We start from the raw sequence: 14,742 nt of genomic DNA, 5'->3' as shown, positions 1-14,742 counted from the left end.
GCTAATTTAAGTTAACCAGTTTACATAGTTTATTATTAGAAATCTCTCACAGCTGATAACCACTGTGCCGATAAGGGAGCCAAAGGGAGTGTGGTATTTCTTAGTTTACTATCTGAAACATCAGCAGAAGGAAAGAGCTTCCTTTGGAGATCCGTCGTTCTGCTGTTGTGCTTAAACTTTCACTACCATGAAAGAAATTTAGGAATGCGAAAACCTCTTATCATGCAATTCCCTTCAGAGAGTAGCACAATTTGGTTCCAACAAGGAAAGAAAAAGTAGTGGGAGGCCCCAATGCATAACTTCGTGACAAGAGGGATTTCTGCGAGTGAAGTTTAAGACAAAGATTGCTTACAGGTCCTGGAGTGGCAGCTGCACAAACAGCAGTGTTGGCATTAACAGTAAGGACGTAACTTCAGCATGCTGGCTTCCATGGCAGACTATGCCAAGAAAAGGGTGAGATGGGCCAAAAAGCACTGGTGTAGCATACTGGAAGATTGGAAAATGCAATGGACAGATGAGCAAAAGTTTCAGGTATTTGAAACAAAAGCAAGAACATTTATGAGACGCAGAACAAATAAGATGGAAGAACAGTGCTCAGTACCATCAGCAAGCATGGTGAAGTCTGTGAGCTGGTCTGGGGGTACTTTGGAGGTGGTAAAATTTGATTTGTACAAATGGAAGGCACTTTGAAGAAAGAAGGTTATTACTGGATTTTGCAACAATATGTATATAGTCTTTAAAAAAAGGGAGTCAGACAGATAACAGCTTTTAACCTGATCTGAACCCTGTTGACCATATAGGAGCAGCTTAACCTCACAGTACAAAGAAACATCAATGGAGCCACTCTGTCTTATGGGACATGCTTCAGGCAGCATTGGATGAAATCTCATTAGAGCACCTTGAAGACGGCTAGAATGCGCAAAAGTTTCTGAACCAATTGATTATTTCCATTAAAATATTAATTTCTAACTCTGGTATTGTCTAAATGTCCTATTCGTGTGCAATATTTTCTATTCAAGATAATTTTTGGTGTGTTTCCAAGGAAAACAAAAACATTTCTAGGTGATCCCAAACTTCTGAGTGAAAGTGTTTGCATTAAATAAACCGCGCTGTGGGGCTGCAATGCATTAGTGCTCAGGAGACAAGAGGCCCCATGGCCCCCTCGTGAGCATGGAACTGTCTGACCATGGAGGAATGCTAAAGGGGATGCGAAGTTAGTGCCTTCTTTTTAGATGCCCCATGCGAGACACTAATGTTTATTGTAAAGAAAATAAATATATAGAGTCCCTGCTGCAGATGTTTACTGTCCATGATTTTCACAGGAAGCTTGCGTGTGAGGAAAATACAAATGCATACACAACATCTCTGCTGAATGTGTATATTTACTCAGGACATGTAGGTTTCTGGGAGGCCCAGGGCCCCTATAAGGGGCCTGGAGTACTTGGGCTAAGCTTTGTTAAGGAGCCACGAGGCCCATGCTGGGGATGATTAGAACATACCTGGCAGTTTGAGCCACTGTTGGGATCACTTCTAAACAGTTGTGGCGCTTGGCTGTTAGTCTGAGGCTGGGGATGGTCTGCTGCTGTGCTCTGTATATCGACCGGAGCTTTGGTAGCCACAGGGTGCGGAAAAGATTCTTCCGGAACCAGTGAGGTGGATGATAAGGTCGACGACCTTGGCACGCAGCTAAAAGAGGAAAAAGGGAGCTAGAGAGATGTGCAATTAGGCCTGCATCTGGGTTATTTCTGGAGCACTGTACTACTACTACCTCAACTTCATTACCCTCGCCTTTCACCTCAAGTCCCCTTTTCTCCCTTCTGTGTGGTGACCTGCATGGTCAGGGGGATAAGCGATAAAAACAGGGTAATCCCCTTACATAACGCTGCACAAATGTAACAAAACAAGATCAGTCAATTAATTTCTTTGTGCATCTAAAAATAGAGGCTCAGTTCAGACAAAGTGACGTCAAAAGATGCGTGGGGGGTGGGGGTCAGCAGAGCACTCCTATTTTTAGGACTCTTCAAAAGCAGTTATTAAAATAAATTCTCACAAGATCTGTCAATCATGCTTAAAGAAGCTGTGAACATGAAGGTCACGCACTAGGCCTGATGAAAGGGCCGATGTTTGATGATGTTAAAAAAGGAGCCAAAGTAATGACAGAAATCTCTTTAGCTGCTGGCTGGTGGCACATTTGGCCTTTCTGAGACTTGTTAAAAGACTTTATCGGCAGGCTTGCAAAGCCCTGAATTACAGGGTAGCAATTTCTGCAGTAGCACCAGGATGGAAAAACAAGCTGGTGTATGAATTCTGTCTAATTTAAACCAGGATGGAAATTAGAGGCCAATGGAATGTTATCACTGATATGTTTTTTTTCCTTTACTAAGCTACTGTAAGCAAGTGTTTGAATAAGGTCAAATGAGTCTGTCTAAAATTTCCTCCACAGGTCCAGGACCAGCATGTTGGCCGTCTGTCCTCACAGTGGTCAGGGGTACCGGAACTCTAAATCAGCCCTGGTGAGTCAACAGGACAGCTTTCATGTAGGAGAGGCTTCACGTCACATTGCAAGAAAGGTCAGGATGTAAGGGTTAGAGGTCGGGACACAGTGTTGGTCCTTGTCTTTAACAGCTTCCTCTCTATGTTGTGCAAACCTGAGCTGTAATCCCTTGTGATGCACTTCAAAGCATAGAGTTTGCCGCACCCTTCCGCAGAGTAGAGGAACAAGTCTCCGATCCACTTGCACTTGGTTGGGAGGCAACGCTGAGATAAATGCAAGCCAGACAGGCTGCTTCAGCTCTGCAAAACCTGATCCTGATGAGAATCAGAGCACAGAAAGATTGTCCATTTAATTTGTTATAAAAGAAAGGAAAAAACTTCATAGGCTTATTCTGTTTTAAAAGCAATTCACCATGAGACTGAAATTAAATCAGTTGGATTTATTCCATCCTATATATCCCCATTATAATATGCTGAAGTTGTCATGTGACAAAATGTGAAAAATTCAAGGGTGATCAATACTTTTGCATGCCATTGTAAACCCCACATCACACAACCGGGTCTTGATGATGCATTGTTACAACTGTAGGGGATAGATAAATCTGAAATGCCTGCAAATCAGTTGCTTCTTTCTTTAATTATAATCTCCTAATAATTTTGATGCCAACAAAACAAATTGCGGAACATTTGAAGGCCGGTACATTGCACTACTTTCTGCTGAAATTGCTTTACCTTCAGCTATCAAAGCGAAGAGGGTACTTCTCATTTCCAGACATAAAACGAGAGCTCTCGCCAAAAACAGCAATGGAACAGATCCACTCCCAATGAACTGTAATTTCTTTTTAAAAAAGCATCTCCTGGAAAAACAACAATAAATTTAAAAGGGCTTCAAAGGAGCCGTCTGTGCTCTCATTTCTCTTTGTGTAAAACAAAGCACCGGCATTCTCAGAAAGCATTCAATTGCCCAGGCCTTGAAGAAACAGTCATTGAGCCGCACACTGAGAGGCTGCAAGAGCCTGTTGAATTTGACTTACTGTCCAGAGGCTTTTATGGTGTCTCACTGTTGAGAGAAACTGATCATCTTTTTTTTTTGTCTTTTACAATCTCTTTCTTAATCTTCTCCTTAATATGGTCATAATTTAGTGCAACCGACATAAAAGGAACCAGGAATATGTCAACAAGCCAGTTACTGCTGAGTCAAATCATGTCGAAAGATGAAAGCGGACGAACGAGGTACTTCAAGTGAACCTGACAACGTCACCTCAGCAGAGTGGGAGCAGTTCAGTCAGTTAGACCTTTTATTTCAACAGTACAGTCTGCTCATAGTGCTAATCAGTAAGTTTATTGCTCACAGTGTTAGGTGCATGCATGCCCAGCCATAGGGGAAAAATGCAGCTGGCAGTCATCAAACATTTCTCTATTTATATATTGTTGCTGTTTCTATATAATGACACCATCTTATTGCAAACAAATCTTTGGATGCATATAATTAGGCCACATGATTTTTGACCTAGATCCACAATCTCCATCTGGGTTTGGGGAAGATAATGTGATCTTATAATTTGGCAGCGGTGGAGTTAACTGCTTTGTCATTTCTGCTTAGGAGGTTTGCTCTGCCAAATCTAAGTGAGTCCCTCTGCACGCAGCTTTTTGATGACATTGCACAGAGATCCTTTTGATCATCTGTCATCTTGTGGAATTCAACGCAGTCGAGAAAGTAAGCGGGACTTTGCTAACCCTGAAATAGAATTGTTTAACGGGTTAAGTTCAAAGTACTGGCAGGTCACAAAGATGTGAATTATTTTTGAATTAAAAATGCTAAAATAACTTTTACCTGCTCAACAATTAACTAAGCAATGTTGTAATGAAACAAAGTAGTCTGATTTTTTTAGAAAATGATAAAAATGGTCTTGCACATTTGCTTTTTGAAAAAGAAATGCATTTCCTAAATTGTTTTGGTTCCATTGCTTTCTACAGGTATGTCCAAAATTATTCACACCCCTGGCAGATTTAGGTTTATAGTAATCTTTTAATTTTACCAAGATGTCTTTATATGTTTTTTATGTTTTATAGTGGCCCAACCAGAGTCCTGAATTGAATCAGATAAAGAATCTGTGGAAGGAGCAAATGATTAGGGTGATGGCAAGGAGGCCCTCCAACCTCAAATACTTGGAGCTCTTCACCAAAGATAAATATCTGTTATGATTTAGGGTTGTTTGGTTTTCGGTTTCAGGTTTTTTCCTTATGTTTTTCACTGTTCAAGTTTTGAATCATGCTTCTGTTTATTATTTTCCTGTTTATGCTTTTGTTTCATGTTTTTCTAGTTATAGTTCTATTAGTTTGTTTCCTTGGATTTGCATTCTGTTCAAGCCATGTTTTGCTCCTGTCACGTTGTGTTCTCTGTTAATCAACTTTATTCGATTCACCTGCACCTAGTTAATCTGTCTTGCTTCACCTGGTTCACACTCCATATATTCACACCTGTTCAGTTAGTTGTTGCGGAAACTTTCATTCTCATGCTCAAGTCTTGTTTTTCTGATCATGCCATGCCTGTCTTGCCTGCCCGTTTGTTTTGTTCCTGCCTCCTGTAGTGAGTGAGTTTTTTTGTTATTAAATCTGTTGCATTTACCGTCATGCTGCCTTCCGGTCTGCATTCTGGGGTCCTATATCTCGCAAGTCGTAACATAGTCAAAATACCAGTGGAAACATGCAAAACCCTGGTCAGCCATTATAAGAAGGGAAGGATTATTGAATAATTTTGGGCTTAACTTTATATTCTTGGTCTACAAAAACTACTGCTTGCTGTATTTATCCGTTTCATGAGTGTCTACTTTTTAGTATGGATGTCCTACTTAAAATAAAATAAAAGCAAAACACATGGTAAATAAAAGACTAACACTGTGTTGTACCTACCATATTACTTTTTAAGAACAATTTAATTTTGTTTGTATCTTGTTTGAAAGGCCTCACATCAATGAAAATGTCACCCTAAAACCATTTTTAAAATGTGTTCATCTTGATTCGCCTCCTTTACTGATAGGACAGATTTGTACATCTCTTGTGTTGAGGTCACAGGCTGCACAAAATCATTCTGGGGGCCACAAATGGCCTGCAGGCCACTCTTTGGACACCCCTGACAAAATGTACCATCAGATCATTGGAAATGTAATTTCTCTCCACGGATTTATCCACATCAAAGAATCAAAAATAAAAATGTTCAGTGTATTTATTGCTGATTGAAGCAGAAAATAAGAAATAGAATAGCTAAAAATACAATGTTTTTATCAATACAGGTTGGAGTCTTAGAGTCATTTAGCTCTCAAAGTATCTCGTACTGTTTATTGGGGGAACATCCTGTGTCAGATGTTTACGTTTACTTATCTTGGCCCCATAGTCATATTAATGCTCGGCTTTTAATTATGCTTTTTAACTATTCTTTTTTCATGACTGACTGATGATACAACACCATTCATATAATATATTTTATATATGTACCGCTATTGCATAATTAATGCAACAGTCTTACATATATTTTCATTGCTGCTCAAATGTTACTCAGATATGCTATATCTTTAATACATGTTAGAAAATGGGTCGTACTTCAGCAACATTCTTCAGCATTATTTTGGCTGGATTTCTGACCATTCTTCTTAGCAGGATTGGTAGTTAATGTTTAATCAGTTGGTCTCCTGGCTCAGCCTTTAAACATAATCCACAAATGTTCATTCTAGTTCAGCGCAGGGCCAAATTTGGAGCAATGCACCAGTACCACAGGTAGAAAAACAGCTCCACAGCAACATGCTGCCACCACCATGGTTTACAGCTGGCAATATGTTTTTAAGTTTAAAAGCCTCACCTTTACTCCTACAAACATATTTATTTCCCTGTAGGTCATATAGTTTGTACTTTATCTTGTCTAACCATAACACTTTTCCTAAGAAACCATTTAGCTTGGCCATGTGGGGCAGCTTCGAATTTCAGTCGAGCTTGGAGGTGCCGATTTTGAAGCAGGTGCTTCTTTTTGGGTCAGCACCCTCGCTGTGATCATTTGAATCGATACTTTCATCTAAGGGGAACAGTCTGCGACATATAATTAAAATTCAGACGCATTAGCGCAGTTAGTGGATATAATATATGCATGGTAAAGGTTGCAACTTGCTAAGGCACATTTAACCAAATATTAGTGGGGTGTAAGTATATATTTTAGCTTGAAGAATGTTTGATTAGAGAAAATTTACTATAACATCAAACTTGTGCATCCAATTCTTGTTTTTACAATTAATTCAAGGTACTTTTTATATGATAATTCCAAGCTGGAGAATGAATGTTTTAAATCAAACAACAGGAGCCTTTTTCACTATGATATTCATGCCCATGATGAGTGGAGGTAAACTTCTCACCACTTCTCTTTTTCTGACATGTTTGTAAAGTGAAAATATATTGTGACAGTCGTACTTCCATTAAAAACTAACCAGGCTTTCGCAACCAGATATCTAGCTGAAACTGTTGGAATTTGGACTGATTCATTACATAGACTAAGAAGCTTCAGGACGCCCTTCAGTGGAAGTGTAATATCCTGCATCCTGCTTCTGTCAGGCGGCACAGCCATGACACGTCTGAGTGCTCAATGAGAAAAGACCAGGTGTCCTCTGGTCTCCTTGCTCTGCCCCCCAATTCAACGCTGATCTTACTCACTATTGGCAACAGAGATCTGCCACCTCTTACACAGGATCCTGGATCACTGAGCTGAGAAGCTGCATGGAAATGAAAACTTAGTTAACTGCTGCTTAGATGAAGAAATTAGATCAAAACAGAAAACATATCATTTATTGTTGCCCTTTCAAGCTACAACAGGCTGCAAGGCATTTACCATCACTGATGAATTTGACCACAATCACCTATTCAAAGTCATTTGACATGTAGGTATTAATACAAATCAGTGCTCATTTCATTTGAAAAGTGCTTGTGCTTAAGGTTTTTGATGTGAAATCCTCGCTGTTTCTCTGTTTTTCTTGGCTAGATAAAAACCTTTAAAAAGAATTCAACAGAGACATGTTTCTCCACATTGTTGTGTCATGCTTCAAACACAAACAAAACCATTGAAATGAAAATAAAAGCACAATAGAACAGAATCATTTTAATTTATCCTTCTGTGGGGAGAAAAGCAGCAGTCATAAAACATAAAAATGGTCAGCAAACACAACATATTGTTACACCTGAAGTAGTGAGACCAAACAGATATGGGCTAAAAATCATTACATAGAAAAATAATAACGGTTAAAATCATTCACACAAAATAAAGCTTTAGTTTTGGATCAGATTAGCAATGCATATAATGCAATAATATGTGTCTTTCCATTTCTTGCATTCAAACACATCATGTTCACAAATAAAGATTATACGATACCACAGTGTCTGATCATCTGGGACACAATTATCAGAAATAGAAATTAGCTGGTTTTACTTGCAGCTCACTACGGTTTCTATATGCGTTGACCTGCTTTTGGGGAAGTTGTCTTAATTTCCAACCTCAGAATTACCAACCTCCATGCAATCTGAGGTAATTCCCAATGGCTTTTCTTTTTTTGCTTCAAATTCATATAAGGCAGTAAATGTTGTTAGCCAAAGTACTCACATTCAAACATATTATCTAGCAGTGCTTCTGATGAGTGGCATTATTCATGGGGATTTCTGATAATTGTTTATCCATAATTGATGCTTCTTTAACCTTTCATACGTGCAGTTCTGACAGAATTAGGGACCCTTGATTCTCAGACCAATGCAGAAAGACTAATCAATACATTTTGGCTTGGCATGTTGAATAACCCTTATGTTACATAGAAGGAGAGAGGAATTTCCTTTCAATTGATCTTTTAACCTACTCTTTCCCCTTCTTCCCCTTGCAGATGATTTTATTAACGATGCTTTAGATATCTGTGTCTTACAAAAAAGATATATTTAAAAAAATAATAATTAAACAGTGAACATATCATAGGAAGATATCATTCAACTGCCAGTTTTTCCACTAATTGATGCAGGAATTCATTTGATGCAAAAACATGACTCCTACAGCTGTAGATGTCAAGATGTACTGTGTGTAACTAAAAAGAAAAAGAGATTTGCTAAATTTACCTTGATGGAAGATATCCAAATTCAACAGTTGAGCAAACCACTTTGCTAGCATACGGGAGGGCAAAGATAAGGCCTTTATAGAAAAATGTACTCTGGATATATTTATCAAAGAATTGTTTGGACATAAGGGTAGCGAGATTTGTTCCAGACCACAGAGAGTTATGAAGAGAGAATTTTATACATGAAATATGGTGACAGAAATGTCAAGACATAGAGTTTATTCACCGAGTGTGAAGCTGCAATGTAACCAACTGTGCATTAAATAAAATAAATATATTAAAAGATGGGGGACCACAGAGAATTGTCCACCCACTACAGTGTCTTGCAAAAGTATTCATTTCACTTAAGTTTAAAATTACAAACCTTAGTGTATTATATTGGAATTGTATGTGTCAGAACAACATAAAACACATAATTGTGAAGAGCACAACAGACAAGTCGATAAAGCACGGTGGTGGAAGTATTGTGCTAAGGGGATGCTTTTCTTCAGCAGGAACATTTAAGCTAACCAAAGTTGATGGGAAGATGGATGTGGCTCAATACAGGGCAATCCTGGAAGAAAGGCTGCAAAAGACTTGAGACTGAATCAGAGCAACCCCAAACATACAGCAATATTCCACAAGCTATTACTTATGGTAGAGGTAGGAGGGTAAATACATATCTACACTTTTCAGATTTTATTATTTCAGATTTTACACTATTTAATGGTTGCAAAACAGAGAAGACAAACATACATAGAAAAAACTACTGTAATGTACCTTATCATAACCATTTGACCAGTGTAGCAAACCTGTTATTTTCACTAAAATGGTTAAATACTGTTCTCACTCCTTAAAACTGCAAAATGTCCTTTCATTAGACACCAAATTAAAAACTGTGAATCAGATATTAACTTCAGTGTCAATAGTGTCCCATTGTGTACGTTAAGCTGTGCATTTCTTGTTGTTTTTGTTGAGTGTTCACACCACTCCACTCCAGCCCCTGCCACACTGGGTGGTGAGCCATATTTCCCATAATAAAAATCCACACCTGGTCAAAAAGGTCATTGTTTAAGTTGTTCTATGTTAGTGAAGATTTCTTCAATGCGAATGAAACGCTAAATTTCTAAAGCGTTACTGTTTACAGAATAAACAATAATAAATTCAATACAATGCTAATTCTTCTTCCCAAAACGACAGGTTTGGCATCATGTCGGAGTTATCACACCCTTGGAAAACAGGGATGTGGAACTTCTGACCGAGGTGTTGAAAACACAGACAGGACTAAATCTGACATTTACTGCCCTTCTGAGGTTATGAAACGTTGTATTTGCTGACAGCCACTTGGTCTCCTTCCTTTATCTTTCTTAACTGAAGAAATATTGTCTCAGTGTGAAAAGGAAGGTCAGATGGTTAGCAACAACGTTTAAAAACAGCCACCAGAACAATTTTATTCTGTTCAGCATCTGTGACACTGAGAAGGGAAGTGGACCTTGTTCATCCACAGCTGAGTAAACTACTTAAGTCTGTCTTATATGGCTACAAACATGATTCTGAAACAAAAAACCCAATGCGGTAACGACAGAGATGGACAAAAACATAGCCGCGTTTGGTTACCAGACTTCCTTTTATTATTTCACAGTGTGTTTGAAGTCGTGAGAGAGTGAGCTCTCAGCGAACTGTCTTCAGCTTCTGCACTTCTTCTGAATGAAAACCAAATGTGCCAGATAAGACACTCAGGAGGGTAAATAGCCTTTAAATGCCGCAATACTATCAACCCAAACCTCTAAGATCTCCTGTTGTCCTCTGAAACCAGCTGTTTCAAGCCTGACCACAACAAGATAAGCTGTGGATCTGTTTACTGCACAGTCTACAAATATGGCCTAATTACTCTCCAGTTTAGCTGGCGGGACAGATGTTAAAGCTGCAACCCTCTACTCGTTTAACTATGTAGTGATGGTTCACAGACTGTTTACACACTTCTCATTCATCTGTGCTATGACCATTTCCAGTTGCAGTCGTCCGCCAGCCGTGGTGGTTTACGGAGCCAGGCCCTTCCAGCATGTGGATCCCATGCTCTTTTACCCTCCGCTTGTTTCGTGACTGCACACGAGGAAATAAATAAAAAGTGAATATGTAAGCTCAATGGTAATCCATGGAGGAGCAGGCCTTGTGGCAGTGGGAACTAAACAGACTCTGATGACTGTATATACGTGGGGTGAGGTAAACAAGTGACACAGAACAATATGCTTTGATCTAATATTTACAGTAGGAAACAACCTAAAATTGAAACGGATGCGATGAAACTGAGTGCATTACATGAGTTTTCCACTTTGCACACCACAGAAATTCTCAAGACAGGGTTGTTGAGGTCAAACAGGTGAAAATATGTTCTAGTTCCTGTTTTATTTGAAGCATTCGTACCATCCGAAAAAGTAATATGTTTAATTTTAACACTTGATTGATTTCAAAAGCAATATGAAAATAATTTGGCTGAGTTGTCCTTTATTTTTTTGCATGTTGCTTCCACAAAGAAAAACCTTCCTGTAATCTTTGGTAGTTGTCTTGATCAATAGTTCCTCATATTTTTCTGCACGGCGGAAGATATTTAAAAAAGTCTTTTTGCTAGTTTTTTTTTGTTTGTTTGAAAGGTAAGCCACTGAACTCTGAGCTATGAATCATTAAGGTATAAGAAGGCTGAAGGAATGCCCTGTGTGGGGTCTACACTACGGCCTGGTATCTCTGTTAGGGATCTGATCCATATCTTGATATACTTCAACAATCCAATACACTAAAGATACATGGAGCTGCAAAATCCAATAAGATATGGATAGCTTCACCTCGAAGCAGTGATTCAGTCCAATACATTGTTTGTATTCAACTGAATACAATGTCGACGAGCCAGGTAAAGCATAATTTAATTTGTATTAAATGGGTAAATCTCCTTTCCTTAGATAGAAAACGTTTTAACCAATTTGAAAAATAAACTGAATCCGTCTGCACTGTTTGTGTCGGGTTGCGACATTTTTGGACTTTGTTTGTGGCTTTGTGTTTGTTTACCTTTTGCTTAGATGTTTCTATTTTGGGTTTTGTAATCTTGATTGTTTAGTTCTTTTGCTCCCTCTACTGCCTCCTAGTGTTTTGTCGTTTTCTCTCCTTTTTGTTCTTAGTTTTTCTTAATGGTTGCTTTCTTATTACTTTGTTTGGTTTCCTTATTATTGTTAATTATTATTATTATTATTGTTATTATTATGGTTCTTTGTTCTCCTTGGATTCTTTAGTTTAGTTTCTCATTTAATATCTATATCGTGTTTACGGTCAGGTTTTCTTTATAGGTTCTTTGTTAATATTTAGGTTGTGGTGTTTCTTCTATTCCCTCTAGTTTCTCAGTTCACTTTAGTTAATGATTATTCTAGGTTCTTATGTTTCTTTTGGTTATTTATCTTCGTCCATAGTTTTGCTAAGATCTTCCCTGAGTTTTGTTATTCAGTCCCTTACTTATAGTTTTGTTTTTGTAGTCAGGTTCCCTTTGGTTATGTTATTGTCTAGCTCCTCTCGTGTTCCCTTTTTCCAGTTTGGTCACCGTAGCATCTATTCACATTCCCTCAGTTCTCTACAGCCTGGTCCTCACCTGATTTCTATTTCCCCTGATTTCCTACCTCTCATTCTCATTGGTCCATACTCCACTTCCCTCTGTTCATAAGCTCTCTGGTTTTGTTTGTTCTTCGCTGGTTTCTTCTGTTTGCTCCGTTCACTACCCACGTCTATGTGCTGTATTTACCATCTTCCTGCAGAGCCAACTTAGTAAGTTGTGGATTTCGTCTTTGTTTATACCTGCAGTGTTTTGCTACGCTTTGGAATTACCTTTGGAATAAAGACAAAGCCATCCTTTAAACATGCTGCTGCCAAGCTCTTGTCTGCACTTTGGTCAGACTCTAAACCAGAACGTGACAGTTTGATAGTTAGGAGTAGTTTTAATGCATGTACCCGACCTGAAAACTGTATGATTTGATTAAATTCATCTTGTAAAGTGCCTTGAGAGGATATGTGTTGTGAATTGGCGCTATATAAATAAAAATATAGTCGATTTCTAGTCGATATCTCTCGACCTCCCGCACAAGCACAGGCTCCTTCCCCCCACGCGAGGTGACATTCCACGTCCCTAGAGCTAACCTAAGCATCCGGGGATCGGGCCGCTGAGGTCTCCACCTTCGTCCGCCACCCAATCCTCTTTGCACCGGTCCCTCACGGTTCCCCCTGCAGGTGGTGGGCCCACTGGGGGATGGCCTCACTGGGAGAGGCGGCGGGCTGGTGTGGGTTTGCTTGTTGCCCCCCAGCTCAGCCGTCTTGTGTTGGGGTTTACCCCAGTGGATGAGAGGGTCGTATCCCTGTGCCCTCGGGTTGGGGACAGGTCTCTGATTGTCGTCTCGGCCTACGGGCCGAGCGGTAGTGTGGAGTACCCGGCCTTCTTGGTGTCCCTGTCGGGGGTGTTGGATAGTGCCCCTCCCGGGGACTCCATTATTCTGCTGGGGGACTTCAACGCCCACGTGGGAAACGACAGTGACACCTGGAGAGGCGAGATCGGGAGGAATGGCCTCCCCGATCAGAATCCGAGTGGTGTTCCACGACCCGGTCCCGGATAAGCGGAAGACGATGAGTACGAGATAAATAAAAATGAATGGAATTGAATTGAACTGTTAAAAGCACAGTGGGCTAATATGTTGTCTCCGTGTCCTTAGGTCTTTGTGAGTCGGCAGGTGGAGAGGAAGGTCCGAGTGAGGAGAGTCCAGACAAAGTTTTAATGGGCGCCGAGGGTCCGGCTGTCCCCAGCACCACTACATGCCAACCGTGCACGGGTGTGAGCAGTATTAAAGGACGCCTGTTATGCACTCTGGGGCTGTGGAAAGGGGGTGTAGAGCCAGCGCCTCAGGGGATGCCACTGTCCCATGCAGGTTATTGCAGAAGACTGCATCAACATCAGGTCCAAATGGTTAGAATTTCCAAAATAAAATTTGATCCAGGCCATCTTGCAAGTAAATTGGTCAGGTATATGTTGGCATCACAAATGACTTGCACATTAATAGAATGCACATGCTTTCTCTTTACATACACAAATTCATTATCAGCCCTTGTAGCAATAGCAATTGCCCCAATTACATTTGGAAAACTGGATGTTGATGCAAAATGCAGTTTAATCTTGGCCTGTTCTCCCACAGTGTTGGGAAATCTGATGTATCAACTGGTCATATTACCCATGTCATCCAGGACAGTAGGTATTATTGCACTTAGTGCTGGCTGCGATATACCAGATGTATGGATAATTTCACATAATTATGTTGTTCCTAAGTGGCTTCAGGCAGAGTTAATTAATTGTTGATTATTTTAAACAAACACCTGTCAGCTAATTCGCACAGCCAGTTGTCAGGAACCCAAGTCTCTCCAATACTGGATCCAGTTCAGCACATAGATCCAAGAGAAATGCTGTAGGGAGTCTAAATCAGCATATTAGTCAGTCGTCATCATGGGCCAAGAAATCTTGGTGATCCCTGAAAACCTGATCCCTCTTAATTCTCACATTTAAAGGTCTCCCAGCAAGTGCCAATGCATCTATCGCACAGCATCGTGCACGGGTTTCTCCATGGTATTTAAATGTTTACAGCAATCAGTGTTACTGCCTCAAACCTTATCAAAATTAATGTATTAATCTGTGGTACACATGACCCTGGTGATCATCGTGGAGAGGAGTGTGACGGTGAGAAAAGTTTGATGAAATGTTTTGCGCACTTTGATTTAAGATTTCAGTTTTTTTATTTATGTGAAAGGTCCATATGTATAATTATGGCTCACCAGCATAAGCATAGTTATGGCTCACCAGCATAATCATAAATAACACTGCGGTGTTGAATGCTTATGATGACGTCGATCTATGATTAGAGTTCGATATTGTGTGAAATTGAATGTCTGAGAGGAATCATAACGCAGTGTGGTTTCAGTTCTGCACCTCACCATCTGGATCGCCAGTTTCCCCTGTCTCCACAATGAGTGTATGTATGGGTCAGAGTTTGCGTGAGTGACCGTACATTCTCTTGTCAAGTTTGTTTTTTGCAGGTCACGACCTTCACATAGAAAGTGACGTAAG

Source organism: Girardinichthys multiradiatus, chromosome X (genome assembly GCF_021462225.1).
Source record: "Girardinichthys multiradiatus isolate DD_20200921_A chromosome X, DD_fGirMul_XY1, whole genome shotgun sequence".
Classification (NCBI taxonomy): Eukaryota; Metazoa; Chordata; class Actinopteri; order Cyprinodontiformes; family Goodeidae; genus Girardinichthys; species Girardinichthys multiradiatus.
The sequence above is the reverse complement of the archived record's forward strand: the minus strand, read 5'-3'. Positions refer to the sequence as shown.